General features: G+C 35.3%; 42 non-coding genes across 42 annotated transcripts; 21 read left to right on the top strand and 21 right to left on the bottom strand.

The window, feature by feature from the left end:
• The first annotated feature begins 524 nt into the window (after positions 1–524).
• Trnal-aag (transfer RNA leucine (anticodon AAG)) lies at positions 525–606 on the top strand. The gene has a single exon. It is a non-coding gene; the product is annotated as a tRNA-Leu (tRNA).
• A 313-nt stretch (positions 607–919) lies between these two features.
• On the bottom strand, positions 920–1,010 carry Trnam-cau (transfer RNA methionine (anticodon CAU)). The gene is given in 2 exon segments: positions 920–955; positions 974–1,010. It is a non-coding gene; the product is annotated as a tRNA-Met (tRNA).
• A 797-nt stretch (positions 1,011–1,807) lies between these two features.
• Positions 1,808–1,889, top strand: Trnal-aag (transfer RNA leucine (anticodon AAG)). Its single transcript has one exon. It is a non-coding gene; the product is annotated as a tRNA-Leu (tRNA).
• A 313-nt stretch (positions 1,890–2,202) lies between these two features.
• On the bottom strand, positions 2,203–2,293 carry Trnam-cau (transfer RNA methionine (anticodon CAU)). The gene is given in 2 exon segments: positions 2,203–2,238; positions 2,257–2,293. It is a non-coding gene; the product is annotated as a tRNA-Met (tRNA).
• A 797-nt stretch (positions 2,294–3,090) lies between these two features.
• Trnal-aag (transfer RNA leucine (anticodon AAG)) lies at positions 3,091–3,172 on the top strand. Its single transcript has one exon. It is a non-coding gene; the product is annotated as a tRNA-Leu (tRNA).
• A 313-nt stretch (positions 3,173–3,485) lies between these two features.
• Positions 3,486–3,576, bottom strand: Trnam-cau (transfer RNA methionine (anticodon CAU)). The gene is given in 2 exon segments: positions 3,486–3,521; positions 3,540–3,576. It is a non-coding gene; the product is annotated as a tRNA-Met (tRNA).
• A 797-nt stretch (positions 3,577–4,373) lies between these two features.
• Trnal-aag (transfer RNA leucine (anticodon AAG)) lies at positions 4,374–4,455 on the top strand. Its single transcript has one exon. It is a non-coding gene; the product is annotated as a tRNA-Leu (tRNA).
• Positions 4,456–4,768: 313 nt separating this feature from the next.
• Positions 4,769–4,859, bottom strand: Trnam-cau (transfer RNA methionine (anticodon CAU)). The gene is given in 2 exon segments: positions 4,769–4,804; positions 4,823–4,859. It is a non-coding gene; the product is annotated as a tRNA-Met (tRNA).
• Positions 4,860–5,656: 797 nt separating this feature from the next.
• Trnal-aag (transfer RNA leucine (anticodon AAG)) lies at positions 5,657–5,738 on the top strand. The gene has a single exon. It is a non-coding gene; the product is annotated as a tRNA-Leu (tRNA).
• Positions 5,739–6,051: 313 nt separating this feature from the next.
• On the bottom strand, positions 6,052–6,142 carry Trnam-cau (transfer RNA methionine (anticodon CAU)). Its single transcript is given in 2 exon segments — positions 6,052–6,087; positions 6,106–6,142. It is a non-coding gene; the product is annotated as a tRNA-Met (tRNA).
• A 798-nt stretch (positions 6,143–6,940) lies between these two features.
• Trnal-aag (transfer RNA leucine (anticodon AAG)) lies at positions 6,941–7,022 on the top strand. The gene has a single exon. It is a non-coding gene; the product is annotated as a tRNA-Leu (tRNA).
• A 313-nt stretch (positions 7,023–7,335) lies between these two features.
• Positions 7,336–7,426, bottom strand: Trnam-cau (transfer RNA methionine (anticodon CAU)). The gene is given in 2 exon segments: positions 7,336–7,371; positions 7,390–7,426. It is a non-coding gene; the product is annotated as a tRNA-Met (tRNA).
• A 798-nt stretch (positions 7,427–8,224) lies between these two features.
• Trnal-aag (transfer RNA leucine (anticodon AAG)) lies at positions 8,225–8,306 on the top strand. The gene has a single exon. It is a non-coding gene; the product is annotated as a tRNA-Leu (tRNA).
• Positions 8,307–8,619: 313 nt separating this feature from the next.
• Positions 8,620–8,710, bottom strand: Trnam-cau (transfer RNA methionine (anticodon CAU)). The gene is given in 2 exon segments: positions 8,620–8,655; positions 8,674–8,710. It is a non-coding gene; the product is annotated as a tRNA-Met (tRNA).
• Positions 8,711–9,507: 797 nt separating this feature from the next.
• On the top strand, positions 9,508–9,589 carry Trnal-aag (transfer RNA leucine (anticodon AAG)). The gene has a single exon. It is a non-coding gene; the product is annotated as a tRNA-Leu (tRNA).
• A 313-nt stretch (positions 9,590–9,902) lies between these two features.
• On the bottom strand, positions 9,903–9,993 carry Trnam-cau (transfer RNA methionine (anticodon CAU)). The gene is given in 2 exon segments: positions 9,903–9,938; positions 9,957–9,993. It is a non-coding gene; the product is annotated as a tRNA-Met (tRNA).
• Positions 9,994–10,790: 797 nt separating this feature from the next.
• Positions 10,791–10,872, top strand: Trnal-aag (transfer RNA leucine (anticodon AAG)). The gene has a single exon. It is a non-coding gene; the product is annotated as a tRNA-Leu (tRNA).
• Positions 10,873–11,185: 313 nt separating this feature from the next.
• Trnam-cau (transfer RNA methionine (anticodon CAU)) lies at positions 11,186–11,276 on the bottom strand. The gene is given in 2 exon segments: positions 11,186–11,221; positions 11,240–11,276. It is a non-coding gene; the product is annotated as a tRNA-Met (tRNA).
• Positions 11,277–12,074: 798 nt separating this feature from the next.
• Trnal-aag (transfer RNA leucine (anticodon AAG)) lies at positions 12,075–12,156 on the top strand. The gene has a single exon. It is a non-coding gene; the product is annotated as a tRNA-Leu (tRNA).
• A 313-nt stretch (positions 12,157–12,469) lies between these two features.
• Positions 12,470–12,560, bottom strand: Trnam-cau (transfer RNA methionine (anticodon CAU)). The gene is given in 2 exon segments: positions 12,470–12,505; positions 12,524–12,560. It is a non-coding gene; the product is annotated as a tRNA-Met (tRNA).
• A 797-nt stretch (positions 12,561–13,357) lies between these two features.
• On the top strand, positions 13,358–13,439 carry Trnal-aag (transfer RNA leucine (anticodon AAG)). The gene has a single exon. It is a non-coding gene; the product is annotated as a tRNA-Leu (tRNA).
• Positions 13,440–13,752: 313 nt separating this feature from the next.
• Trnam-cau (transfer RNA methionine (anticodon CAU)) lies at positions 13,753–13,843 on the bottom strand. Its single transcript is given in 2 exon segments — positions 13,753–13,788; positions 13,807–13,843. It is a non-coding gene; the product is annotated as a tRNA-Met (tRNA).
• Positions 13,844–14,640: 797 nt separating this feature from the next.
• Positions 14,641–14,722, top strand: Trnal-aag (transfer RNA leucine (anticodon AAG)). Its single transcript has one exon. It is a non-coding gene; the product is annotated as a tRNA-Leu (tRNA).
• A 313-nt stretch (positions 14,723–15,035) lies between these two features.
• Positions 15,036–15,126, bottom strand: Trnam-cau (transfer RNA methionine (anticodon CAU)). The gene is given in 2 exon segments: positions 15,036–15,071; positions 15,090–15,126. It is a non-coding gene; the product is annotated as a tRNA-Met (tRNA).
• Positions 15,127–15,923: 797 nt separating this feature from the next.
• Trnal-aag (transfer RNA leucine (anticodon AAG)) lies at positions 15,924–16,005 on the top strand. The gene has a single exon. It is a non-coding gene; the product is annotated as a tRNA-Leu (tRNA).
• Positions 16,006–16,318: 313 nt separating this feature from the next.
• Trnam-cau (transfer RNA methionine (anticodon CAU)) lies at positions 16,319–16,409 on the bottom strand. The gene is given in 2 exon segments: positions 16,319–16,354; positions 16,373–16,409. It is a non-coding gene; the product is annotated as a tRNA-Met (tRNA).
• A 797-nt stretch (positions 16,410–17,206) lies between these two features.
• Trnal-aag (transfer RNA leucine (anticodon AAG)) lies at positions 17,207–17,288 on the top strand. The gene has a single exon. It is a non-coding gene; the product is annotated as a tRNA-Leu (tRNA).
• Positions 17,289–17,601: 313 nt separating this feature from the next.
• On the bottom strand, positions 17,602–17,692 carry Trnam-cau (transfer RNA methionine (anticodon CAU)). The gene is given in 2 exon segments: positions 17,602–17,637; positions 17,656–17,692. It is a non-coding gene; the product is annotated as a tRNA-Met (tRNA).
• A 797-nt stretch (positions 17,693–18,489) lies between these two features.
• On the top strand, positions 18,490–18,571 carry Trnal-aag (transfer RNA leucine (anticodon AAG)). Its single transcript has one exon. It is a non-coding gene; the product is annotated as a tRNA-Leu (tRNA).
• A 313-nt stretch (positions 18,572–18,884) lies between these two features.
• Positions 18,885–18,975, bottom strand: Trnam-cau (transfer RNA methionine (anticodon CAU)). The gene is given in 2 exon segments: positions 18,885–18,920; positions 18,939–18,975. It is a non-coding gene; the product is annotated as a tRNA-Met (tRNA).
• Positions 18,976–19,772: 797 nt separating this feature from the next.
• On the top strand, positions 19,773–19,854 carry Trnal-aag (transfer RNA leucine (anticodon AAG)). Its single transcript has one exon. It is a non-coding gene; the product is annotated as a tRNA-Leu (tRNA).
• A 313-nt stretch (positions 19,855–20,167) lies between these two features.
• Positions 20,168–20,258, bottom strand: Trnam-cau (transfer RNA methionine (anticodon CAU)). The gene is given in 2 exon segments: positions 20,168–20,203; positions 20,222–20,258. It is a non-coding gene; the product is annotated as a tRNA-Met (tRNA).
• Positions 20,259–21,055: 797 nt separating this feature from the next.
• On the top strand, positions 21,056–21,137 carry Trnal-aag (transfer RNA leucine (anticodon AAG)). Its single transcript has one exon. It is a non-coding gene; the product is annotated as a tRNA-Leu (tRNA).
• Positions 21,138–21,450: 313 nt separating this feature from the next.
• On the bottom strand, positions 21,451–21,541 carry Trnam-cau (transfer RNA methionine (anticodon CAU)). Its single transcript is given in 2 exon segments — positions 21,451–21,486; positions 21,505–21,541. It is a non-coding gene; the product is annotated as a tRNA-Met (tRNA).
• A 797-nt stretch (positions 21,542–22,338) lies between these two features.
• Trnal-aag (transfer RNA leucine (anticodon AAG)) lies at positions 22,339–22,420 on the top strand. The gene has a single exon. It is a non-coding gene; the product is annotated as a tRNA-Leu (tRNA).
• A 313-nt stretch (positions 22,421–22,733) lies between these two features.
• Trnam-cau (transfer RNA methionine (anticodon CAU)) lies at positions 22,734–22,824 on the bottom strand. Its single transcript is given in 2 exon segments — positions 22,734–22,769; positions 22,788–22,824. It is a non-coding gene; the product is annotated as a tRNA-Met (tRNA).
• Positions 22,825–23,621: 797 nt separating this feature from the next.
• On the top strand, positions 23,622–23,703 carry Trnal-aag (transfer RNA leucine (anticodon AAG)). The gene has a single exon. It is a non-coding gene; the product is annotated as a tRNA-Leu (tRNA).
• A 313-nt stretch (positions 23,704–24,016) lies between these two features.
• On the bottom strand, positions 24,017–24,107 carry Trnam-cau (transfer RNA methionine (anticodon CAU)). The gene is given in 2 exon segments: positions 24,017–24,052; positions 24,071–24,107. It is a non-coding gene; the product is annotated as a tRNA-Met (tRNA).
• Positions 24,108–24,904: 797 nt separating this feature from the next.
• On the top strand, positions 24,905–24,986 carry Trnal-aag (transfer RNA leucine (anticodon AAG)). Its single transcript has one exon. It is a non-coding gene; the product is annotated as a tRNA-Leu (tRNA).
• A 313-nt stretch (positions 24,987–25,299) lies between these two features.
• Positions 25,300–25,390, bottom strand: Trnam-cau (transfer RNA methionine (anticodon CAU)). The gene is given in 2 exon segments: positions 25,300–25,335; positions 25,354–25,390. It is a non-coding gene; the product is annotated as a tRNA-Met (tRNA).
• Positions 25,391–26,187: 797 nt separating this feature from the next.
• Positions 26,188–26,269, top strand: Trnal-aag (transfer RNA leucine (anticodon AAG)). The gene has a single exon. It is a non-coding gene; the product is annotated as a tRNA-Leu (tRNA).
• A 313-nt stretch (positions 26,270–26,582) lies between these two features.
• On the bottom strand, positions 26,583–26,673 carry Trnam-cau (transfer RNA methionine (anticodon CAU)). Its single transcript is given in 2 exon segments — positions 26,583–26,618; positions 26,637–26,673. It is a non-coding gene; the product is annotated as a tRNA-Met (tRNA).
• Between the last annotated feature and the right edge of the window lie 460 nt (positions 26,674–27,133).

Raw genomic sequence — 27,133 nt, 5'->3', positions numbered from 1 at the left:
CTGCGAAGGCAATTTGTTGCTAACGACAAAAAAAGTTTGCTATCCAATTTGCCCGTTTTGCACGTGCATTTATTACGTTTCGATGAGCCGACAGCGACCTAGCGTTCAAGCGTTATAATTTCTTCTCATGACTAGAAGCTTCGATCGCGCCCTCAACCGAATGTACAATATAGATTACATGGTTCCGTCCAATGTGAAATGGTGAAAACCGCCCCTCCTGTATGAAGTTACTTGTGAGTATCAAATGCTCAGCCAACTTGAGCTATGCATGTTACCATATATAGACATTCCAAAAAATGTGAACTAAGCAAATAATGGATAACTCTGTTCAGAGAGAGAAGCGAAATATGTAATTTGATTGCATGCATTTAGTATTAAGAAAGAATTTGAGTTTGATTTTGGAAAACCAAAAAGAAACATATTTCTACGTAATATTTCGTAATGTATGCCTATAAGACATATTTTTATCAGTTGTAAATGTTGTAAACGAATGATATCTTGATTTAGCTCAACTATAAAGCGTCGGTAGCGTGGCCGAGCGGTCTAAGGCGCTGGTTTAAGGCACCAGTCTCCTCGGAGGCGTGGGTTCGAATCCCACCGCTGCCAAGTGATTTTTTTAGTAAGTTAGAAAATTAATTTATCGATTTTTGCATAAATTGACAAAATATGAAATGGATAAAAAGTTAATACACAGAAGATATTAAAATTGTTGTAATACTTAATAGAAAAGAATTATTCTGTTTAATCCAAGATCACATATATTTCAAATGCTGAACGCTATCTCAATGCAGTTTAAAATGCATGACATGCATGACAAACATTGCAGAAAATAACATATTACAGGTACAAATGTATAACACAAGTTTTCAGAACTATCAGAAATGCTTTGAAAACAAGAGTTACGGGTAGAAAAAAACTATGCCCCGGGTGAGGATCGAACTCACGACCTTCAGATCGCTCTGTCATTTGTGATTATGAGACTGACGCGCTACCTACTGCGCTACCGAGGCCATGATTCTAAAACTCCAATTTAAGGTGTAAATACTTCATAACATTACCATTAACATTGTAGTTACTTGTCAAGGTGAGTGTAGGGCAGAAAGAAACATATTTATCTTAAAGAAAACACATTGCCAAACATAATAAGCTGTGTTGGTTGTTCATTTTTATAGCTCTTTACTATTTGAAATACTTTTAATTGTTTTGAAATTATTTTTTTTTTCATTTTCTTTTCTCCAAAGGGGAATTGAGTAGTGCTGATAGAAACTCGTTAGAATAATAACCTGCGAAGGCAATTTGTTGCTAACGACAAAAAAAGTTTGCTATCCAATTTGCCCGTTTTGCACGTGCATTTATTACGTTTCGATGAGCCGACAGCGACCTAGCGTTCAAGCGTTATAATTTCTTCTCATGACTAGAAGCTTCGATCGCGCCCTCAACCGAATGTACAATATAGATTACATGGTTCCGTCCAATGTGAAATGGTGAAAACCGCCCCTCCTGTATGAAGTTACTTGTGAGTATCAAATGCTCAGCCAACTTGAGCTATGCATGTTACCATATATAGACATTCCAAAAAATGTGAACTAAGCAAATAATGGATAACTCTGTTCAGAGAGAGAAGCGAAATATGTAATTTGATTGCATGCATTTAGTATTAAGAAAGAATTTGAGTTTGATTTTGGAAAACCAAAAAGAAACATATTTCTACGTAATATTTCGTAATGTATGCCTATAAGACATATTTTTATCAGTTGTAAATGTTGTAAACGAATGATATCTTGATTTAGCTCAACTATAAAGCGTCGGTAGCGTGGCCGAGCGGTCTAAGGCGCTGGTTTAAGGCACCAGTCTCCTCGGAGGCGTGGGTTCGAATCCCACCGCTGCCAAGTGATTTTTTTAGTAAGTTAGAAAATTAATTTATCGATTTTTGCATAAATTGACAAAATATGAAATGGATAAAAAGTTAATACACAGAAGATATTAAAATTGTTGTAATACTTAATAGAAAAGAATTATTCTGTTTAATCCAAGATCACATATATTTCAAATGCTGAACGCTATCTCAATGCAGTTTAAAATGCATGACATGCATGACAAACATTGCAGAAAATAACATATTACAGGTACAAATGTATAACACAAGTTTTCAGAACTATCAGAAATGCTTTGAAAACAAGAGTTACGGGTAGAAAAAAACTATGCCCCGGGTGAGGATCGAACTCACGACCTTCAGATCGCTCTATCATTTGTGATTATGAGACTGACGCGCTACCTACTGCGCTACCGAGGCCATGATTCTAAAACTCCAATTTAAGGTGTAAATACTTCATAACATTACCATTAACATTGTAGTTACTTGTCAAGGTGAGTGTAGGGCAGAAAGAAACATATTTATCTTAAAGAAAACACATTGCCAAACATAATGAGCTGTGTTGGTTGTTCATTTTTATAGCTCTTTACTATTTGAAATACTTTTAATTGTTTTGAAATTATTTTTTTTTTCATTTTCTTTTCTCCAAAGGGGAATTGAGTAGTGCTGATAGAAACTCGTTAGAATAATAACCTGCGAAGGCAATTTGTTGCTAACGACAAAAAAAGTTTGCTATCCAATTTGCCCGTTTTGCACGTGCATTTATTACGTTTCGATGAGCCGACAGCGACCTAGCGTTCAAGCGTTATAATTTCTTCTCATGACTAGAAGCTTCGATCGCGCCCTCAACCGAATGTACAATATAGATTACATGGTTCCGTCCAATGTGAAATGGTGAAAACCGCCCCTCCTGTATGAAGTTACTTGTGAGTATCAAATGCTCAGCCAACTTGAGCTATGCATGTTACCATATATAGACATTCCAAAAAATGTGAACTAAGCAAATAATGGATAACTCTGTTCAGAGAGAGAAGCGAAATATGTAATTTGATTGCATGCATTTAGTATTAAGAAAGAATTTGAGTTTGATTTTGGAAAACCAAAAAGAAACATATTTCTACGTAATATTTCGTAATGTATGCCTATAAGACATATTTTTATCAGTTGTAAATGTTGTAAACGAATGATATCTTGATTTAGCTCAACTATAAAGCGTCGGTAGCGTGGCCGAGCGGTCTAAGGCGCTGGTTTAAGGCACCAGTCTCCTCGGAGGCGTGGGTTCGAATCCCACCGCTGCCAAGTGATTTTTTTAGTAAGTTAGAAAATTAATTTATCGATTTTTGCATAAATTGACAAAATATGAAATGGATAAAAAGTTAATACACAGAAGATATTAAAATTGTTGTAATACTTAATAGAAAAGAATTATTCTGTTTAATCCAAGATCACATATATTTCAAATGCTGAACGCTATCTCAATGCAGTTTAAAATGCATGACATGCATGACAAACATTGCAGAAAATAACATATTACAGGTACAAATGTATAACACAAGTTTTCAGAACTATCAGAAATGCTTTGAAAACAAGAGTTACGGGTAGAAAAAAACTATGCCCCGGGTGAGGATCGAACTCACGACCTTCAGATCGCTCTATCATTTGTGATTATGAGACTGACGCGCTACCTACTGCGCTACCGAGGCCATGATTCTAAAACTCCAATTTAAGGTGTAAATACTTCATAACATTACCATTAACATTGTAGTTACTTGTCAAGGTGAGTGTAGGGCAGAAAGAAACATATTTATCTTAAAGAAAACACATTGCCAAACATAATGAGCTGTGTTGGTTGTTCATTTTTATAGCTCTTTACTATTTGAAATACTTTTAATTGTTTTGAAATTATTTTTTTTTTCATTTTCTTTTCTCCAAAGGGGAATTGAGTAGTGCTGATAGAAACTCGTTAGAATAATAACCTGCGAAGGCAATTTGTTGCTAACGACAAAAAAAGTTTGCTATCCAATTTGCCCGTTTTGCACGTGCATTTATTACGTTTCGATGAGCCGACAGCGACCTAGCGTTCAAGCGTTATAATTTCTTCTCATGACTAGAAGCTTCGATCGCGCCCTCAACCGAATGTACAATATAGATTACATGGTTCCGTCCAATGTGAAATGGTGAAAACCGCCCCTCCTGTATGAAGTTACTTGTGAGTATCAAATGCTCAGCCAACTTGAGCTATGCATGTTACCATATATAGACATTCCAAAAAATGTGAACTAAGCAAATAATGGATAACTCTGTTCAGAGAGAGAAGCGAAATATGTAATTTGATTGCATGCATTTAGTATTAAGAAAGAATTTGAGTTTGATTTTGGAAAACCAAAAAGAAACATATTTCTACGTAATATTTCGTAATGTATGCCTATAAGACATATTTTTATCAGTTGTAAATGTTGTAAACGAATGATATCTTGATTTAGCTCAACTATAAAGCGTCGGTAGCGTGGCCGAGCGGTCTAAGGCGCTGGTTTAAGGCACCAGTCTCCTCGGAGGCGTGGGTTCGAATCCCACCGCTGCCAAGTGATTTTTTTAGTAAGTTAGAAAATTAATTTATCGATTTTTGCATAAATTGACAAAATATGAAATGGATAAAAAGTTAATACACAGAAGATATTAAAATTGTTGTAATACTTAATAGAAAAGAATTATTCTGTTTAATCCAAGATCACATATATTTCAAATGCTGAACGCTATCTCAATGCAGTTTAAAATGCATGACATGCATGACAAACATTGCAGAAAATAACATATTACAGGTACAAATGTATAACACAAGTTTTCAGAACTATCAGAAATGCTTTGAAAACAAGAGTTACGGGTAGAAAAAAACTATGCCCCGGGTGAGGATCGAACTCACGACCTTCAGATCGCTCTGTCATTTGTGATTATGAGACTGACGCGCTACCTACTGCGCTACCGAGGCCATGATTCTAAAACTCCAATTTAAGGTGTAAATACTTCATAACATTACCATTAACATTGTAGTTACTTGTCAAGGTGAGTGTAGGGCAGAAAGAAACATATTTATCTTAAAGAAAACACATTGCCAAACATAATGAGCTGTGTTGGTTGTTCATTTTTATAGCTCTTTACTATTTGAAATACTTTTAATTGTTTTGAAATTATTTTTTTTTTCATTTTCTTTTCTCCAAAGGGGAATTGAGTAGTGCTGATAGAAACTCGTTAGAATAATAACCTGCGAAGGCAATTTGTTGCTAACGACAAAAAAAGTTTGCTATCCAATTTGCCCGTTTTGCACGTGCATTTATTACGTTTCGATGAGCCGACAGCGACCTAGCGTTCAAGCGTTATAATTTCTTCTCATGACTAGAAGCTTCGATCGCGCCCTCAACCGAATGTACAATATAGATTACATGGTTCCGTCCAATGTGAAATGGTGAAAACCGCCCCTCCTGTATGAAGTTACTTGTGAGTATCAAATGCTCAGCCAACTTGAGCTATGCATGTTACCATATATAGACATTCCAAAAAATGTGAACTAAGCAAATAATGGATAACTCTGTTCAGAGAGAGAAGCGAAATATGTAATTTGATTGCATGCATTTAGTATTAAGAAAGAATTTGAGTTTGATTTTGGAAAACCAAAAAGAAACATATTTCTACGTAATATTTCGTAATGTATGCCTATAAGACATATTTTTATCAGTTGTAAATGTTGTAAACGAATGATATCTTGATTTAGCTCAACTATAAAGCGTCGGTAGCGTGGCCGAGCGGTCTAAGGCGCTGGTTTAAGGCACCAGTCTCCTCGGAGGCGTGGGTTCGAATCCCACCGCTGCCAAGTGATTTTTTTAGTAAGTTAGAAAATTAATTTATCGATTTTTGCATAAATTGACAAAATATGAAATGGATAAAAAGTTAATACACAGAAGATATTAAAATTGTTGTAATACTTAATAGAAAAGAATTATTCTGTTTAATCCAAGATCACATATATTTCAAATGCTGAACGCTATCTCAATGCAGTTTAAAATGCATGACATGCATGACAAACATTGCAGAAAATAACATATTACAGGTACAAATGTATAACACAAGTTTTCAGAACTATCAGAAATGCTTTGAAAACAAGAGTTACGGGTAGAAAAAAACTATGCCCCGGGTGAGGATCGAACTCACGACCTTCAGATCGCTCTGTCATTTGTGATTATGAGACTGACGCGCTACCTACTGCGCTACCGAGGCCATGATTCTAAAACTCCAATTTAAGGTGTAAATACTTCATAACATTACCATTAACATTGTAGTTACTTGTCAAGGTGAGTGTAGGGCAGAAAGAAACATATTTATCTTAAAGAAAACACATTGCCAAACATAATGAGCTGTGTTGGTTGTTCATTTTTATAGCTCTTTACTATTTGAAATACTTTTAATTGTTTTGAAATTATTTTTTTTTTTCATTTTCTTTTCTCCAAAGGGGAATTGAGTAGTGCTGATAGAAACTCGTTAGAATAATAACCTGCGAAGGCAATTTGTTGCTAACGACAAAAAAAGTTTGCTATCCAATTTGCCCGTTTTGCACGTGCATTTATTACGTTTCGATGAGCCGACAGCGACCTAGCGTTCAAGCGTTATAATTTCTTCTCATGACTAGAAGCTTCGATCGCGCCCTCAACCGAATGTACAATATAGATTACATGGTTCCGTCCAATGTGAAATGGTGAAAACCGCCCCTCCTGTATGAAGTTACTTGTGAGTATCAAATGCTCAGCCAACTTGAGCTATGCATGTTACCATATATAGACATTCCAAAAAATGTGAACTAAGCAAATAATGGATAACTCTGTTCAGAGAGAGAAGCGAAATATGTAATTTGATTGCATGCATTTAGTATTAAGAAAGAATTTGAGTTTGATTTTGGAAAACCAAAAAGAAACATATTTCTACGTAATATTTCGTAATGTATGCCTATAAGACATATTTTTATCAGTTGTAAATGTTGTAAACGAATGATATCTTGATTTAGCTCAACTATAAAGCGTCGGTAGCGTGGCCGAGCGGTCTAAGCCGCTGGTTTAAGGCACCAGTCTCCTCGGAGGCGTGGGTTCGAATCCCACCGCTGCCAAGTGATTTTTTTAGTAAGTTAGAAAATTAATTTATCGATTTTTGCATAAATTGACAAAATATGAAATGGATAAAAAGTTAATACACAGAAGATATTAAAATTGTTGTAATACTTAATAGAAAAGAATTATTCTGTTTAATCCAAGATCACATATATTTCAAATGCTGAACGCTATCTCAATGCAGTTTAAAATGCATGACATGCATGACAAACATTGCAGAAAATAACATATTACAGGTACAAATGTATAACACAAGTTTTCAGAACTATCAGAAATGCTTTGAAAACAAGAGTTACGGGTAGAAAAAAACTATGCCCCGGGTGAGGATCGAACTCACGACCTTCAGATCGCTCTGTCATTTGTGATTATGAGACTGACGCGCTACCTACTGCGCTACCGAGGCCATGATTCTAAAACTCCAATTTAAGGTGTAAATACTTCATAACATTACCATTAACATTGTAGTTACTTGTCAAGGTGAGTGTAGGGCAGAAAGAAACATATTTATCTTAAAGAAAACACATTGCCAAACATAATGAGCTGTGTTGGTTGTTCATTTTTATAGCTCTTTACTATTTGAAATACTTTTAATTGTTTTGAAATTATTTTTTTTTTTCATTTTCTTTTCTCCAAAGGGGAATTGAGTAGTGCTGATAGAAACTCGTTAGAATAATAACCTGCGAAGGCAATTTGTTGCTAACGACAAAAAAAGTTTGCTATCCAATTTGCCCGTTTTGCACGTGCATTTATTACGTTTCGATGAGCCGACAGCGACCTAGCGTTCAAGCGTTATAATTTCTTCTCATGACTAGAAGCTTCGATCGCGCCCTCAACCGAATGTACAATATAGATTACATGGTTCCGTCCAATGTGAAATGGTGAAAACCGCCCCTCCTGTATGAAGTTACTTGTGAGTATCAAATGCTCAGCCAACTTGAGCTATGCATGTTACCATATATAGACATTCCAAAAAATGTGAACTAAGCAAATAATGGATAACTCTGTTCAGAGAGAGAAGCGAAATATGTAATTTGATTGCATGCATTTAGTATTAAGAAAGAATTTGAGTTTGATTTTGGAAAACCAAAAAGAAACATATTTCTACGTAATATTTCGTAATGTATGCCTATAAGACATATTTTTATCAGTTGTAAATGTTGTAAACGAATGATATCTTGATTTAGCTCAACTATAAAGCGTCGGTAGCGTGGCCGAGCGGTCTAAGGCGCTGGTTTAAGGCACCAGTCTCCTCGGAGGCGTGGGTTCGAATCCCACCGCTGCCAAGTGATTTTTTTAGTAAGTTAGAAAATTAATTTATCGATTTTTGCATAAATTGACAAAATATGAAATGGATAAAAAGTTAATACACAGAAGATATTAAAATTGTTGTAATACTTAATAGAAAAGAATTATTCTGTTTAATCCAAGATCACATATATTTCAAATGCTGAACGCTATCTCAATGCAGTTTAAAATGCATGACATGCATGACAAACATTGCAGAAAATAACATATTACAGGTACAAATGTATAACACAAGTTTTCAGAACTATCAGAAATGCTTTGAAAACAAGAGTTACGGGTAGAAAAAAACTATGCCCCGGGTGAGGATCGAACTCACGACCTTCAGATCGCTCTGTCATTTGTGATTATGAGACTGACGCGCTACCTACTGCGCTACCGAGGCCATGATTCTAAAACTCCAATTTAAGGTGTAAATACTTCATAACATTACCATTAACATTGTAGTTACTTGTCAAGGTGAGTGTAGGGCAGAAAGAAACATATTTATCTTAAAGAAAACACATTGCCAAACATAATGAGCTGTGTTGGTTGTTCATTTTTATAGCTCTTTACTATTTGAAATACTTTTAATTGTTTTGAAATTATTTTTTTTTTCATTTTCTTTTCTCCAAAGGGGAATTGAGTAGTGCTGATAGAAACTCGTTAGAATAATAACCTGCGAAGGCAATTTGTTGCTAACGACAAAAAAAGTTTGCTATCCAATTTGCCCGTTTTGCACGTGCATTTATTACGTTTCGATGAGCCGACAGCGACCTAGCGTTCAAGCGTTATAATTTCTTCTCATGACTAGAAGCTTCGATCGCGCCCTCAACCGAATGTACAATATAGATTACATGGTTCCGTCCAATGTGAAATGGTGAAAACCGCCCCTCCTGTATGAAGTTACTTGTGAGTATCAAATGCTCAGCCAACTTGAGCTATGCATGTTACCATATATAGACATTCCAAAAAATGTGAACTAAGCAAATAATGGATAACTCTGTTCAGAGAGAGAAGCGAAATATGTAATTTGATTGCATGCATTTAGTATTAAGCAAGAATTTGAGTTTGATTTTGGAAAACCAAAAAGAAACATATTTCTACGTAATATTTCGTAATGTATGCCTATAAGACATATTTTTATCAGTTGTAAATGTTGTAAACGAATGATATCTTGATTTAGCTCAACTATAAAGCGTCGGTAGCGTGGCCGAGCGGTCTAAGGCGCTGGTTTAAGGCACCAGTCTCCTCGGAGGCGTGGGTTCGAATCCCACCGCTGCCAAGTGATTTTTTTAGTAAGTTAGAAAATTAATTTATCGATTTTTGCATAAATTGACAAAATATGAAATGGATAAAAAGTTAATACACAGAAGATATTAAAATTGTTGTAATACTTAATAGAAAAGAATTATTCTGTTTAATCCAAGATCACATATATTTCAAATGCTGAACGCTATCTCAATGCAGTTTAAAATGCATGACATGCATGACAAACATTGCAGAAAATAACATATTACAGGTACAAATGTATAACACAAGTTTTCAGAACTATCAGAAATGCTTTGAAAACAAGAGTTACGGGTAGAAAAAAACTATGCCCCGGGTGAGGATCGAACTCACGACCTTCAGATCGCTCTGTCATTTGTGATTATGAGACTGACGCGCTACCTACTGCGCTACCGAGGCCATGATTCTAAAACTCCAATTTAAGGTGTAAATACTTCATAACATTACCATTAACATTGTAGTTACTTGTCAAGGTGAGTGTAGGGCAGAAAGAAACATATTTATCTTAAAGAAAACACATTGCCAAACATAATGAGCTGTGTTGGTTGTTCATTTTTATAGCTCTTTACTATTTGAAATACTTTTAATTGTTTTGAAATTATTTTTTTTTTCATTTTCTTTTCTCCAAAGGGGAATTGAGTAGTGCTGATAGAAACTCGTTAGAATAATAACCTGCGAAGGCAATTTGTTGCTAACGACAAAAAAAGTTTGCTATCCAATTTGCCCGTTTTGCACGTGCATTTATTACGTTTCGATGAGCCGACAGCGACCTAGCGTTCAAGCGTTATAATTTCTTCTCATGACTAGAAGCTTCGATCGCGCCCTCAACCGAATGTACAATATAGATTACATGGTTCCGTCCAATGTGAAATGGTGAAAACCGCCCCTCCTGTATGAAGTTACTTGTGAGTATCAAATGCTCAGCCAACTTGAGCTATGCATGTTACCATATATAGACATTCCAAAAAATGTGAACTAAGCAAATAATGGATAACTCTGTTCAGAGAGAGAAGCGAAATATGTAATTTGATTGCATGCATTTAGTATTAAGAAAGAATTTGAGTTTGATTTTGGAAAACCAAAAAGAAACATATTTCTACGTAATATTTCGTAATGTATGCCTATAAGACATATTTTTATCAGTTGTAAATGTTGTAAACGAATGATATCTTGATTTAGCTCAACTATAAAGCGTCGGTAGCGTGGCCGAGCGGTCTAAGCCGCTGGTTTAAGGCACCAGTCTCCTCGGAGGCGTGGGTTCGAATCCCACCGCTGCCAAGTGATTTTTTTAGTAAGTTAGAAAATTAATTTATCGATTTTTGCATAAATTGACAAAATATGAAATGGATAAAAAGTTAATACACAGAAGATATTAAAATTGTTGTAATACTTAATAGAAAAGAATTATTCTGTTTAATCCAAGATCACATATATTTCAAATGCTGAACGCTATCTCAATGCAGTTTAAAATGCATGACATGCATGACAAACATTGCAGAAAATAACATATTACAGGTACAAATGTATAACACAAGTTTTCAGAACTATCAGAAATGCTTTGAAAACAAGAGTTACGGGTAGAAAAAAACTATGCCCCGGGTGAGGATCGAACTCACGACCTTCAGATCGCTCTGTCATTTGTGATTATGAGACTGACGCGCTACCTACTGCGCTACCGAGGCCATGATTCTAAAACTCCAATTTAAGGTGTAAATACTTCATAACATTACCATTAACATTGTAGTTACTTGTCAAGGTGAGTGTAGGGCAGAAAGAAACATATTTATCTTAAAGAAAACACATTGCCAAACATAATGAGCTGTGTTGGTTGTTCATTTTTATAGCTCTTTACTATTTGAAATACTTTTAATTGTTTTGAAATTATTTTTTTTTTTCATTTTCTTTTCTCCAAAGGGGAATTGAGTAGTGCTGATAGAAACTCGTTAGAATAATAACCTGCGAAGGCAATTTGTTGCTAACGACAAAAAAAGTTTGCTATCCAATTTGCCCGTTTTGCACGTGCATTTATTACGTTTCGATGAGCCGACAGCGACCTAGCGTTCAAGCGTTATAATTTCTTCTCATGACTAGAAGCTTCGATCGCGCCCTCAACCGAATGTACAATATAGATTACATGGTTCCGTCCAATGTGAAATGGTGAAAACCGCCCCTCCTGTATGAAGTTACTTGTGAGTATCAAATGCTCAGCCAACTTGAGCTATGCATGTTACCATATATAGACATTCCAAAAAATGTGAACTAAGCAAATAATGGATAACTCTGTTCAGAGAGAGAAGCGAAATATGTAATTTGATTGCATGCATTTAGTATTAAGAAAGAATTTGAGTTTGATTTTGGAAAACCAAAAAGAAACATATTTCTACGTAATATTTCGTAATGTATGCCTATAAGACATATTTTTATCAGTTGTAAATGTTGTAAACGAATGATATCTTGATTTAGCTCAACTATAAAGCGTCGGTAGCGTGGCCGAGCGGTCTAAGGCGCTGGTTTAAGGCACCAGTCTCCTCGGAGGCGTGGGTTCGAATCCCACCGCTGCCAAGTGATTTTTTTAGTAAGTTAGAAAATTAATTTATCGATTTTTGCATAAATTGACAAAATATGAAATGGATAAAAAGTTAATACACAGAAGATATTAAAATTGTTGTAATACTTAATAGAAAAGAATTATTCTGTTTAATCCAAGATCACATATATTTCAAATGCTGAACGCTATCTCAATGCAGTTTAAAATGCATGACATGCATGACAAACATTGCAGAAAATAACATATTACAGGTACAAATGTATAACACAAGTTTTCAGAACTATCAGAAATGCTTTGAAAACAAGAGTTACGGGTAGAAAAAAACTATGCCCCGGGTGAGGATCGAACTCACGACCTTCAGATCGCTCTGTCATTTGTGATTATGAGACTGACGCGCTACCTACTGCGCTACCGAGGCCATGATTCTAAAACTCCAATTTAAGGTGTAAATACTTCATAACATTACCATTAACATTGTAGTTACTTGTCAAGGTGAGTGTAGGGCAGAAAGAAACATATTTATCTTAAAGAAAACACATTGCCAAACATAATGAGCTGTGTTGGTTGTTCATTTTTATAGCTCTTTACTATTTGAAATACTTTTAATTGTTTTGAAATTATTTTTTTTTTCATTTTCTTTTCTCCAAAGGGGAATTGAGTAGTGCTGATAGAAACTCGTTAGAATAATAACCTGCGAAGGCAATTTGTTGCTAACGACAAAAAAAGTTTGCTATCCAATTTGCCCGTTTTGCACGTGCATTTATTACGTTTCGATGAGCCGACAGCGACCTAGCGTTCAAGCGTTATAATTTCTTCTCATGACTAGAAGCTTCGATCGCGCCCTCAACCGAATGTACAATATAGATTACATGGTTCCGTCCAATGTGAAATGGTGAAAACCGCCCCTCCTGTATGAAGTTACTTGTGAGTATCAAATGCTCAGCCAACTTGAGCTATGCATGTTACCATATATAGACATTCCAAAAAATGTGAACTAAGCAAATAATGGATAACTCTGTTCAGAGAGAGAAGCGAAATATGTAATTTGATTGCATGCATTTAGTATTAAGCAAGAATTTGAGTTTGATTTTGGAAAACCAAAAAGAAACATATTTCTACGTAATATTTCGTAATGTATGCCTATAAGACATATTTTTATCAGTTGTAAATGTTGTAAACGAATGATATCTTGATTTAGCTCAACTATAAAGCGTCGGTAGCGTGGCCGAGCGGTCTAAGGCGCTGGTTTAAGGCACCAGTCTCCTCGGAGGCGTGGGTTCGAATCCCACCGCTGCCAAGTGATTTTTTTAGTAAGTTAGAAAATTAATTTATCGATTTTTGCATAAATTGACAAAATATGAAATGGATAAAAAGTTAATACACAGAAGATATTAAAATTGTTGTAATACTTAATAGAAAAGAATTATTCTGTTTAATCCAAGATCACATATATTTCAAATGCTGAACGCTATCTCAATGCAGTTTAAAATGCATGACATGCATGACAAACATTGCAGAAAATAACATATTACAGGTACAAATGTATAACACAAGTTTTCAGAACTATCAGAAATGCTTTGAAAACAAGAGTTACGGGTAGAAAAAAACTATGCCCCGGGTGAGGATCGAACTCACGACCTTCAGATCGCTCTGTCATTTGTGATTATGAGACTGACGCGCTACCTACTGCGCTACCGAGGCCATGATTCTAAAACTCCAATTTAAGGTGTAAATACTTCATAACATTACCATTAACATTGTAGTTACTTGTCAAGGTGAGTGTAGGGCAGAAAGAAACATATTTATCTTAAAGAAAACACATTGCCAAACATAATGAGCTGTGTTGGTTGTTCATTTTTATAGCTCTTTACTATTTGAAATACTTTTAATTGTTTTGAAATTATTTTTTTTTTCATTTTCTTTTCTCCAAAGGGGAATTGAGTAGTGCTGATAGAAACTCGTTAGAATAATAACCTGCGAAGGCAATTTGTTGCTAACGACAAAAAAAGTTTGCTATCCAATTTGCCCGTTTTGCACGTGCATTTATTACGTTTCGATGAGCCGACAGCGACCTAGCGTTCAAGCGTTATAATTTCTTCTCATGACTAGAAGCTTCGATCGCGCCCTCAACCGAATGTACAATATAGATTACATGGTTCCGTCCAATGTGAAATGGTGAAAACCGCCCCTCCTGTATGAAGTTACTTGTGAGTATCAAATGCTCAGCCAACTTGAGCTATGCATGTTACCATATATAGACATTCCAAAAAATGTGAACTAAGCAAATAATGGATAACTCTGTTCAGAGAGAGAAGCGAAATATGTAATTTGATTGCATGCATTTAGTATTAAGAAAGAATTTGAGTTTGATTTTGGAAAACCAAAAAGAAACATATTTCTACGTAATATTTCGTAATGTATGCCTATAAGACATATTTTTATCAGTTGTAAATGTTGTAAACGAATGATATCTTGATTTAGCTCAACTATAAAGCGTCGGTAGCGTGGCCGAGCGGTCTAAGGCGCTGGTTTAAGGCACCAGTCTCCTCGGAGGCGTGGGTTCGAATCCCACCGCTGCCAAGTGATTTTTTTAGTAAGTTAGAAAATTAATTTATCGATTTTTGCATAAATTGACAAAATATGAAATGGATAAAAAGTTAATACACAGAAGATATTAAAATTGTTGTAATACTTAATAGAAAAGAATTATTCTGTTTAATCCAAGATCACATATATTTCAAATGCTGAACGCTATCTCAATGCAGTTTAAAATGCATGACATGCATGACAAACATTGCAGAAAATAACATATTACAGGTACAAATGTATAACACAAGTTTTCAGAACTATCAGAAATGCTTTGAAAACAAGAGTTACGGGTAGAAAAAAACTATGCCCCGGGTGAGGATCGAACTCACGACCTTCAGATCGCTCTGTCATTTGTGATTATGAGACTGACGCGCTACCTACTGCGCTACCGAGGCCATGATTCTAAAACTCCAATTTAAGGTGTAAATACTTCATAACATTACCATTAACATTGTAGTTACTTGTCAAGGTGAGTGTAGGGCAGAAAGAAACATATTTATCTTAAAGAAAACACATTGCCAAACATAATGAGCTGTGTTGGTTGTTCATTTTTATAGCTCTTTACTATTTGAAATACTTTTAATTGTTTTGAAATTATTTTTTTTTTCATTTTCTTTTCTCCAAAGGGGAATTGAGTAGTGCTGATAGAAACTCGTTAGAATAATAACCTGCGAAGGCAATTTGTTGCTAACGACAAAAAAAGTTTGCTATCCAATTTGCCCGTTTTGCACGTGCATTTATTACGTTTCGATGAGCCGACAGCGACCTAGCGTTCAAGCGTTATAATTTCTTCTCATGACTAGAAGCTTCGATCGCGCCCTCAACCGAATGTACAATATAGATTACATGGTTCCGTCCAATGTGAAATGGTGAAAACCGCCCCTCCTGTATGAAGTTACTTGTGAGTATCAAATGCTCAGCCAACTTGAGCTATGCATGTTACCATATATAGACATTCCAAAAAATGTGAACTAAGCAAATAATGGATAACTCTGTTCAGAGAGAGAAGCGAAATATGTAATTTGATTGCATGCATTTAGTATTAAGCAAGAATTTGAGTTTGATTTTGGAAAACCAAAAAGAAACATATTTCTACGTAATATTTCGTAATGTATGCCTATAAGACATATTTTTATCAGTTGTAAATGTTGTAAACGAATGATATCTTGATTTAGCTCAACTATAAAGCGTCGGTAGCGTGGCCGAGCGGTCTAAGGCGCTGGTTTAAGGCACCAGTCTCCTCGGAGGCGTGGGTTCGAATCCCACCGCTGCCAAGTGATTTTTTTAGTAAGTTAGAAAATTAATTTATCGATTTTTGCATAAATTGACAAAATATGAAATGGATAAAAAGTTAATACACAGAAGATATTAAAATTGTTGTAATACTTAATAGAAAAGAATTATTCTGTTTAATCCAAGATCACATATATTTCAAATGCTGAACGCTATCTCAATGCAGTTTAAAATGCATGACATGCATGACAAACATTGCAGAAAATAACATATTACAGGTACAAATGTATAACACAAGTTTTCAGAACTATCAGAAATGCTTTGAAAACAAGAGTTACGGGTAGAAAAAAACTATGCCCCGGGTGAGGATCGAACTCACGACCTTCAGATCGCTCTGTCATTTGTGATTATGAGACTGACGCGCTACCTACTGCGCTACCGAGGCCATGATTCTAAAACTCCAATTTAAGGTGTAAATACTTCATAACATTACCATTAACATTGTAGTTACTTGTCAAGGTGAGTGTAGGGCAGAAAGAAACATATTTATCTTAAAGAAAACACATTGCCAAACATAATGAGCTGTGTTGGTTGTTCATTTTTATAGCTCTTTACTATTTGAAATACTTTTAATTGTTTTGAAATTATTTTTTTTTTCATTTTCTTTTCTCCAAAGGGGAATTGAGTAGTGCTGATAGAAACTCGTTAGAATAATAACCTGCGAAGGCAATTTGTTGCTAACGACAAAAAAAGTTTGCTATCCAATTTGCCCGTTTTGCACGTGCATTTATTACGTTTCGATGAGCCGACAGCGACCTAGCGTTCAAGCGTTATAATTTCTTCTCATGACTAGAAGCTTCGATCGCGCCCTCAACCGAATGTACAATATAGATTACATGGTTCCGTCCAATGTGAAATGGTGAAAACCGCCCCTCCTGTATGAAGTTACTTGTGAGTATCAAATGCTCAGCCAACTTGAGCTATGCATGTTACCATATATAGACATTCCAAAAAATGTGAACTAAGCAAATAATGGATAACTCTGTTCAGAGAGAGAAGCGAAATATGTAATTTGATTGCATGCATTTAGTATTAAGAAAGAATTTGAGTTTGATTTTGGAAAACCAAAAAGAAACATATTTCTACGTAATATTTCGTAATGTATGCCTATAAGACATATTTTTATCAGTTGTAAATGTTGTAAACGAATGATATCTTGATTTAGCTCAACTATAAAGCGTCGGTAGCGTGGCCGAGCGGTCTAAGGCGCTGGTTTAAGGCACCAGTCTCCTCGGAGGCGTGGGTTCGAATCCCACCGCTGCCAAGTGATTTTTTTAGTAAGTTAGAAAATTAATTTATCGATTTTTGCATAAATTGACAAAATATGAAATGGATAAAAAGTTAATACACAGAAGATATTAAAATTGTTGTAATACTTAATAGAAAAGAATTATTCTGTTTAATCCAAGATCACATATATTTCAAATGCTGAACGCTATCTCAATGCAGTTTAAAATGCATGACATGCATGACAAACATTGCAGAAAATAACATATTACAGGTACAAATGTATAACACAAGTTTTCAGAACTATCAGAAATGCTTTGAAAACAAGAGTTACGGGTAGAAAAAAACTATGCCCCGGGTGAGGATCGAACTCACGACCTTCAGATCGCTCTGTCATTTGTGATTATGAGACTGACGCGCTACCTACTGCGCTACCGAGGCCATGATTCTAAAACTCCAATTTAAGGTGTAAATACTTCATAACATTACCATTAACATTGTAGTTACTTGTCAAGGTGAGTGTAGGGCAGAAAGAAACATATTTATCTTAAAGAAAACACATTGCCAAACATAATGAGCTGTGTTGGTTGTTCATTTTTATAGCTCTTTACTATTTGAAATACTTTTAATTGTTTTGAAATTATTTTTTTTTTCATTTTCTTTTCTCCAAAGGGGAATTGAGTAGTGCTGATAGAAACTCGTTAGAATAATAACCTGCGAAGGCAATTTGTTGCTAACGACAAAAAAAGTTTGCTATCCAATTTGCCCGTTTTGCACGTGCATTTATTACGTTTCGATGAGCCGACAGCGACCTAGCGTTCAAGCGTTATAATTTCTTCTCATGACTAGAAGCTTCGATCGCGCCCTCAACCGAATGTACAATATAGATTACATGGTTCCGTCCAATGTGAAATGGTGAAAACCGCCCCTCCTGTATGAAGTTACTTGTGAGTATCAAATGCTCAGCCAACTTGAGCTATGCATGTTACCATATATAGACATTCCAAAAAATGTGAACTAAGCAAATAATGGATAACTCTGTTCAGAGAGAGAAGCGAAATATGTAATTTGATTGCATGCATTTAGTATTAAGAAAGAATTTGAGTTTGATTTTGGAAAACCAAAAAGAAACATATTTCTACGTAATATTTCGTAATGTATGCCTATAAGACATATTTTTATCAGTTGTAAATGTTGTAAACGAATGATATCTTGATTTAGCTCAACTATAAAGCGTCGGTAGCGTGGCCGAGCGGTCTAAGGCGCTGGTTTAAGGCACCAGTCTCCTCGGAGGCGTGGGTTCGAATCCCACCGCTGCCAAGTGATTTTTTTAGTAAGTTAGAAAATTAATTTATCGATTTTTGCATAAATTGACAAAATATGAAATGGATAAAAAGTTAATACACAGAAGATATTAAAATTGTTGTAATACTTAATAGAAAAGAATTATTCTGTTTAATCCAAGATCACATATATTTCAAATGCTGAACGCTATCTCAATGCAGTTTAAAATGCATGACATGCATGACAAACATTGCAGAAAATAACATATTACAGGTACAAATGTATAACACAAGTTTTCAGAACTATCAGAAATGCTTTGAAAACAAGAGTTACGGGTAGAAAAAAACTATGCCCCGGGTGAGGATCGAACTCACGACCTTCAGATCGCTCTGTCATTTGTGATTATGAGACTGACGCGCTACCTACTGCGCTACCGAGGCCATGATTCTAAAACTCCAATTTAAGGTGTAAATACTTCATAACATTACCATTAACATTGTAGTTACTTGTCAAGGTGAGTGTAGGGCAGAAAGAAACATATTTATCTTAAAGAAAACACATTGCCAAACATAATGAGCTGTGTTGGTTGTTCATTTTTATAGCTCTTTACTATTTGAAATACTTTTAATTGTTTTGAAATTATTTTTTTTTTCATTTTCTTTTCTCCAAAGGGGAATTGAGTAGTGCTGATAGAAACTCGTTAGAATAATAACCTGCGAAGGCAATTTGTTGCTAACGACAAAAAAAGTTTGCTATCCAATTTGCCCGTTTTGCACGTGCATTTATTACGTTTCGATGAGCCGACAGCGACCTAGCGTTCAAGCGTTATAATTTCTTCTCATGACTAGAAGCTTCGATCGCGCCCTCAACCGAATGTACAATATAGATTACATGGTTCCGTCCAATGTGAAATGGTGAAAACCGCCCCTCCTGTATGAAGTTACTTGTGAGTATCAAATGCTCAGCCAACTTGAGCTATGCATGTTACCATATATAGACATTCCAAAAAATGTGAACTAAGCAAATAATGGATAACTCTGTTCAGAGAGAGAAGCGAAATATGTAATTTGATTGCATGCATTTAGTATTAAGAAAGAATTTGAGTTTGATTTTGGAAAACCAAAAAGAAACATATTTCTACGTAATATTTCGTAATGTATGCCTATAAGACATATTTTTATCAGTTGTAAATGTTGTAAACGAATGATATCTTGATTTAGCTCAACTATAAAGCGTCGGTAGCGTGGCCGAGCGGTCTAAGGCGCTGGTTTAAGGCACCAGTCTCCTCGGAGGCGTGGGTTCGAATCCCACCGCTGCCAAGTGATTTTTTTAGTAAGTTAGAAAATTAATTTATCGATTTTTGCATAAATTGACAAAATATGAAATGGATAAAAAGTTAATACACAGAAGATATTAAAATTGTTGTAATACTTAATAGAAAAGAATTATTCTGTTTAATCCAAGATCACATATATTTCAAATGCTGAACGCTATCTCAATGCAGTTTAAAATGCATGACATGCATGACAAACATTGCAGAAAATAACATATTACAGGTACAAATGTATAACACAAGTTTTCAGAACTATCAGAAATGCTTTGAAAACAAGAGTTACGGGTAGAAAAAAACTATGCCCCGGGTGAGGATCGAACTCACGACCTTCAGATCGCTCTGTCATTTGTGATTATGAGACTGACGCGCTACCTACTGCGCTACCGAGGTCATGATTCTAAAACTCCAATTTAAGGTGTAAATACTTCATAACATTACCATTAACATTGTAGTTACTTGTCAAGGTGAGTGTAGGGCAGAAAGAAACATATTTATCTTAAAGAAAACACATTGCCAAACATAATGAGCTGTGTTGGTTGTTCATTTTTATAGCTCTTTACTATTTGAAATACTTTTAATTGTTTTGAAATTATTTTTTTTTTCATTTTCTTTTCTCCAAAGGGGAATTGAGTAGTGCTGATAGAAACTCGTTAGAATAATAACCTGCGAAGGCAATTTGTTGCTAACGACAAAAAAAGTTTGCTATCCAATTTGCCCGTTTTGCACGTGCATTTATTACGTTTCGATGAGCCGACAGCGACCTAGCGTTCAAGCGTTATAATTTCTTCTCATGACTAGAAGCTTCGATCGCGCCCTCAACCGAATGTACAATATAGATTACATGGTTCCGTCCAATGTGAAATGGTGAAAACCGCCCCTCCTGTATGAAGTTACTTGTGAGTATCAAATGCTCAGCCAACTTGAGCTATGCATGTTACCATATATAGACATTCCAAAAAATGTGAACTAAGCAAATAATGGATAACTCTGTTCAGAGAGAGAAGCGAAATATGTAATTTGATTGCATGCATTTAGTATTAAGAAAGAATTTGAGTTTGATTTTGGAAAACCAAAAAGAAACATATTTCTACGTAATATTTCGTAATGTATGCCTATAAGACATATTTTTATCAGTTGTAAATGTTGTAAACGAATGATATCTTGATTTAGCTCAACTATAAAGCGTCGGTAGCGTGGCCGAGCGGTCTAAGGCGCTGGTTTAAGGCACCAGTCTCCTCGGAGGCGTGGGTTCGAATCCCACCGCTGCCAAGTGATTTTTTTAGTAAGTTAGAAAATTAATTTATCGATTTTTGCATAAATTGACAAAATATGAAATGGATAAAAAGTTAATACACAGAAGATATTAAAATTGTTGTAATACTTAATAGAAAAGAATTATTCTGTTTAATCCAAGATCACATATATTTCAAATGCTGAACGCTATCTCAATGCAGTTTAAAATGCATGACATGCATGACAAACATTGCAGAAAATAACATATTACAGGTACAAATGTATAACACAAGTTTTCAGAACTATCAGAAATGCTTTGAAAACAAGAGTTACGGGTAGAAAAAAACTATGCCCCGGGTGAGGATCGAACTCACGACCTTCAGATCGCTCTGTCATTTGTGATTATGAGACTGACGCGCTACCTACTGCGCTACCGAGGTCATGATTCTAAAACTCCAATTTAAGGTGTAAATACTTCATAACATTACCATTAACATTGTAGTTACTTGTCAAGGTGAGTGTAGGGCAGAAAGAAACATATTTATCTTAAAGAAAACACATTGCCAAACATAATGAGCTGTGTTGGTTGTTCATTTTTATAGCTCTTTACTATTTGAAATACTTTTAATTGTTTTGAAATTATTTTTTTTTTCATTTTCTTTTCTCCAAAGGGGAATTGAGTAGTGCTGATAGAAACTCGTTAGAATAATAACCTGCGAAGGCAATTTGTTGCTAACGACAAAAAAAGTTTGCTATCCAATTTGCCCGTTTTGCACGTGCATTTATTACGTTTCGATGAGCCGACAGCGACCTAGCGTTCAAGCGTTATAATTTCTTCTCATGACTAGAAGCTTCGATCGCGCCCTCAACCGAATGTACAATATAGATTACATGGTTCCGTCCAATGTGAAATGGTGAAAACCGCCCCTCCTGTATGAAGTTACTTGTGAGTATCAAATGCTCAGCCAACTTGAGCTATGCATGTTACCATATATAGACATTCCAAAAAATGTGAACTAAGCAAATAATGGATAACTCTGTTCAGAGAGAGAAGCGAAATATGTAATTTGATTGCATGCATTTAGTATTAAGAAAGAATTTGAGTTTGATTTTGGAAAACCAAAAAGAAACATATTTCTACGTAATATTTCGTAATGTATGCCTATAAGACATATTTTTATCAGTTGTAAATGTTGTAAACGAATGATATCTTGATTTAGCTCAACTATAAAGCGTCGGTAGCGTGGCCGAGCGGTCTAAGGCGCTGGTTTAAGGCACCAGTCTCCTCGGAGGCGTGGGTTCGAATCCCACCGCTGCCAAGTGATTTTTTTAGTAAGTTAGAAAATTAATTTATCGATTTTTGCATAAATTGACAAAATATGAAATGGATAAAAAGTTAATACACAGAAGATATTAAAATTGTTCTAATACTTAATAGAAAAGAATTATTCTGTTTAATCCAAGATCACATATATTTCAAATGCTGAACGCTATCTCAATGCAGTTTAAAATGCATGACATGCATGACAAACATTGCAGAAAATAACATATTACAGGTACAAATGTATAACACAAGTTTTCAGAACTATCAGAAATGCTTTGAAAACAAGAGTTACGGGTAGAAAAAAACTATGCCCCGGGTGAGGATCGAACTCACGACCTTCAGATCGCTCTGTCATTTGTGATTATGAGACTGACGCGCTACCTACTGCGCTACCGAGGCCATGATTCTAAAACTCCAATTTAAGGTGTAAATACTTCATAACATTACCATTAACATTGTAGTTACTTGTCAAGGTGAGTGTAGGGCAGAAAGAAACATATTTATCTTAAAGAAAACACATTGCCAAACATAATGAGCTGTGTTGGTTGTTCATTTTTATAGCTCTTTACTATTTGAAATACTTTTAATTGTTTTGAAATTATTTTTTTTTTCATTTTCTTTTCTCCAAAGGGGAATTGAGTAGTGCTGATAGAAACTCGTTAGAATAATAACCTGCGAAGGCAATTTGTTGCTAACGACAAAAAAAGTTTGCTATCCAATTTGCCCGTTTTGCACGTGCATTTATTACGTTTCGATGAGCCGACAGCGACCTAGCGTTCAAGCGTTATAATTTCTTCTCATGACTAGAAGCTTCGATCGCGCCCTCAACCGAATGTACAATATAGATTACATGGTTCCGTCCAATGTGAAATGGTGAAAACCGCCCCTCCTGTATGAAGTTACTTGTGAGTATCAAATGCTCAGCCAACTTGAGCTATGCATGTTACCATATATAGACATTCCAAAAAATGTGAACTAAGCAAATAATGGATAACTCTGTTCAGAGAGAGAAGCGAAATATGTAATTTGATTGCATGCATTTAGTATTAAGAAAGAATTTGAGTTTGATTTTGGAAAACCAAAAAGAAACATATTTCTACGTAATATTTCGTAATGTATGCCTATAAGACATATTTTTATCAGTTGTAAATGTTGTAAACGAATGATATCTTGATTTAGCTCAACTATAAAGCGTCGGTAGCGTGGCCGAGCGGTCTAAGGCGCTGGTTTAAGGCACCAGTCTCCTCGGAGGCGTGGGTTCGAATCCCACCGCTGCCAAGTGATTTTTTTAGTAAGTTAGAAAATTAATTTATCGATTTTTGCATAAATTGACAAAATATGAAATGGATAAAAAGTTAATACACAGAAGATATTAAAATTGTTGTAATACTTAATAGAAAAGAATTATTCTGTTTAATCCAAGATCACATATATTTCAAATGCTGAACGCTATCTCAATGCAGTTTAAAATGCATGACATGCATGACAAACATTGCAGAAAATAACATATTACAGGTACAAATGTATAACACAAGTTTTCAGAACTATCAGAAATGCTTTGAAAACAAGAGTTACGGGTAGAAAAAAACTATGCCCCGGGTGAGGATCGAACTCACGACCTTCAGATCGCTCTGTCATTTGTGATTATGAGACTGACGCGCTACCTACTGCGCTACCGAGGCCATGATTCTAAAACTCCAATTTAAGGTGTAAATACTTCATAACATTACCATTAACATTGTAGTTACTTGTCAAGGTGAGTGTAGGGCAGAAAGAAACATATTTATCTTAAAGAAAACACATTGCCAAACATAATGAGCTGTGTTGGTTGTTCATTTTTATAGCTCTTTACTATTTGAAATACTTTTAATTGTTTTGAAATTATTTTTTTTTTCATTTTCTTTTCTCCAAAGGGGAATTGAGTAGTGCTGATAGAAACTCGTTAGAATAATAACCTGCGAAGGCAATTTGTTGCTAACGACAAAAAAAGTTTGCTATCCAATTTGCCCGTTTTGCACGTGCATTTATTACGTTTCGATGAGCCGACAGCGACCTAGCGTTCAAGCGTTATAATTTCTTCTCATGACTAGAAGCTTCGATCGCGCCCTCAACCGAATGTACAATATAGATTACATGGTTCCGTCCAATGTGAAATGGTGAAAACCGCCCCTCCTGTATGAAGTTACTTGTGAGTATCAAATGCTCAGCCAACTTGAGCTATGCATGTTACCATATATAGACATTCCAAAAAATGTGAACTAAGCAAATAATGGATAACTCTGTTCAGAGAGAGAAGCGAAATATGTAATTTGATTGCATGCATTTAGTATTAAGAAAGAATTTGAGTTTGATTTTGGAAAACCAAAAAGAAACATATTTCTACGTAATATTTCGTAATGTATGCCTATAAGACATATTTTTATCAGTTGTAAATGTTGTAAACGAATGATATCTTGATTTAGCTCAACTATAAAGCGTCGGTAGCGTGGCCGAGCGGTCTAAGGCGCTGGTTTAAGGCACCAGTCTCCTCGGAGGCGTGGGTTCGAATCCCACCGCTGCCAAGTGATTTTTTTAGTAAGTTAGAAAATTAATTTATCGATTTTTGCATAAATTGACAAAATATGAAATGGATAAAAAGTTAATACACAGAAGATATTAAAATTGTTGTAATACTTAATAGAAAAGAATAATTCTGTTTAATCCAAGATCACATATATTTCAAATGCTGAACGCTATCTCAATGCAGTTTAAAATGCATGACATGCATGACAAACATTGCAGAAAATAACATATTACAGGTACAAATGTATAACACAAGTTTTCAGAACTATCAGAAATGCTTTGAAAACAAGAGTTACGGGTAGAAAAAAACTATGCCCCGGGTGAGGATCGAACTCACGACCTTCAGATCGCTCTGTCATTTGTGATTATGAGACTGACGCGCTACCTACTGCGCTACCGAGGCCATGATTCTAAAACTCCAATTTAAGGTGTAAATACTTCATAACATTACCATTAACATTGTAGTTACTTGTCAAGGTGAGTGTAGGGCAGAAAGAAACATATTTATCTTAAAGAAAACACATTGCCAAACATAATGAGCTGTGTTGGTTGTTCATTTTTATAGCTCTTTACTATTTGAAATACTTTTAATTGTTTTGAAATTATTTTTTTTTTCATTTTCTTTTCTCCAAAGGGGAATTGAGTAGTGCTGATAGAAACTCGTTAGAATAATAACCTGCGAAGGCAATTTGTTGCTAACGACAAAAAAAGTTTGCTATCCAATTTGCCCGTTTTGCACGTGCATTTATTACGTTTCGATGAGCCGACAGCGACCTAGCGTTCAAGCGTTATAATTTCTTCTCATGACTAGAAGCTTCGATCGCGCCCTCAACCGAATGTACAATATAGATTACATGGTTCCGTCCAATGTGAAATGGTGAAAACCGCCCCTCCTGTATGAAGTTACTTGTGAGTATCAAATGCTCAGCCAACTTGAGCTATGCATGTTACCATATATAGACATTCCAAAAAATGTGAACTAAGCAAATAATGGATAACTCTGTTCAGAGAGAGAAGCGAAATATGTAATTTGATTGCATGCATTTAGTATTAAGAAAGAATTTGAGTTTGATTTTGGAAAACCAAAAAGAAACATATTTCTACGTAATATTTCGTAATGTATGCCTATAAGACATATTTTTATCAGTTGTAAATGTTGTAAACGAATGATATCTTGATTTAGCTCAACTATAAAGCGTCGGTAGCGTGGCCGAGCGGTCTAAGGCGCTGGTTTAAGGCACCAGTCTCCTCGGAGGCGTGGGTTCGAATCCCACCGCTGCCAAGTGATTTTTTTAGTAAGTTAGAAAATTAATTTATCGATTTTTGCATAAATTGACAAAATATGAAATGGATAAAAAGTTAATACACAGAAGATATTAAAATTGTTGTAATACTTAATAGAAAAGAATTATTCTGTTTAATCCAAGATCACATATATTTCAAATGCTGAACGCTATCTCAATGCAGTTTAAAATGCATGACATGCATGACAAACATTGCAGAAAATAACATATTACAGGTACAAATGTATAACACAAGTTTTCAGAACTATCAGAAATGCTTTGAAAACAAGAGTTACGGGTAGAAAAAAACTATGCCCCGGGTGAGGATCGAACTCACGACCTTCAGATCGCTCTGTCATTTGTGATTATGAGACTGACGCGCTACCTACTGCGCTACCGAGGCCATGATTCTAAAACTCCAATTTAAGGTGTAAATACTTCATAACATTACCATTAACATTGTAGTTACTTGTCAAGGTGAGTGTAGGGCAGAAAGAAACATATTTATCTTAAAGAAAACACATTGCCAAACATAATGAGCTGTGTTGGTTGTTCATTTTTATAGCTCTTTACTATTTGAAATACTTTTAATTGTTTTGAAATTATTTTTTTTTTCATTTTCTTTTCTCCAAAGGGGAATTGAGTAGTGCTGATAGAAACTCGTTAGAATAATAACCTGCGAAGGCAATTTGTTGCTAACGACAAAAAAAGTTTGCTATCCAATTTGCCCGTTTTGCACGTGCATTTATTACGTTTCGATGAGCCGACAGCGACCTAGCGTTCAAGCGTTATAATTTCTTCTCATGACTAGAAGCTTCGATCGCGCCCTCAACCGAATGTACAATATAGATTACATGGTTCCG

Source organism: Mytilus galloprovincialis, chromosome 2 (genome assembly GCF_965363235.1).
Source record: "Mytilus galloprovincialis chromosome 2, xbMytGall1.hap1.1, whole genome shotgun sequence".
Classification (NCBI taxonomy): Eukaryota; Metazoa; Mollusca; class Bivalvia; order Mytilida; family Mytilidae; genus Mytilus; species Mytilus galloprovincialis.
This window is presented reverse-complemented; position numbering and strand designations above follow the sequence as displayed.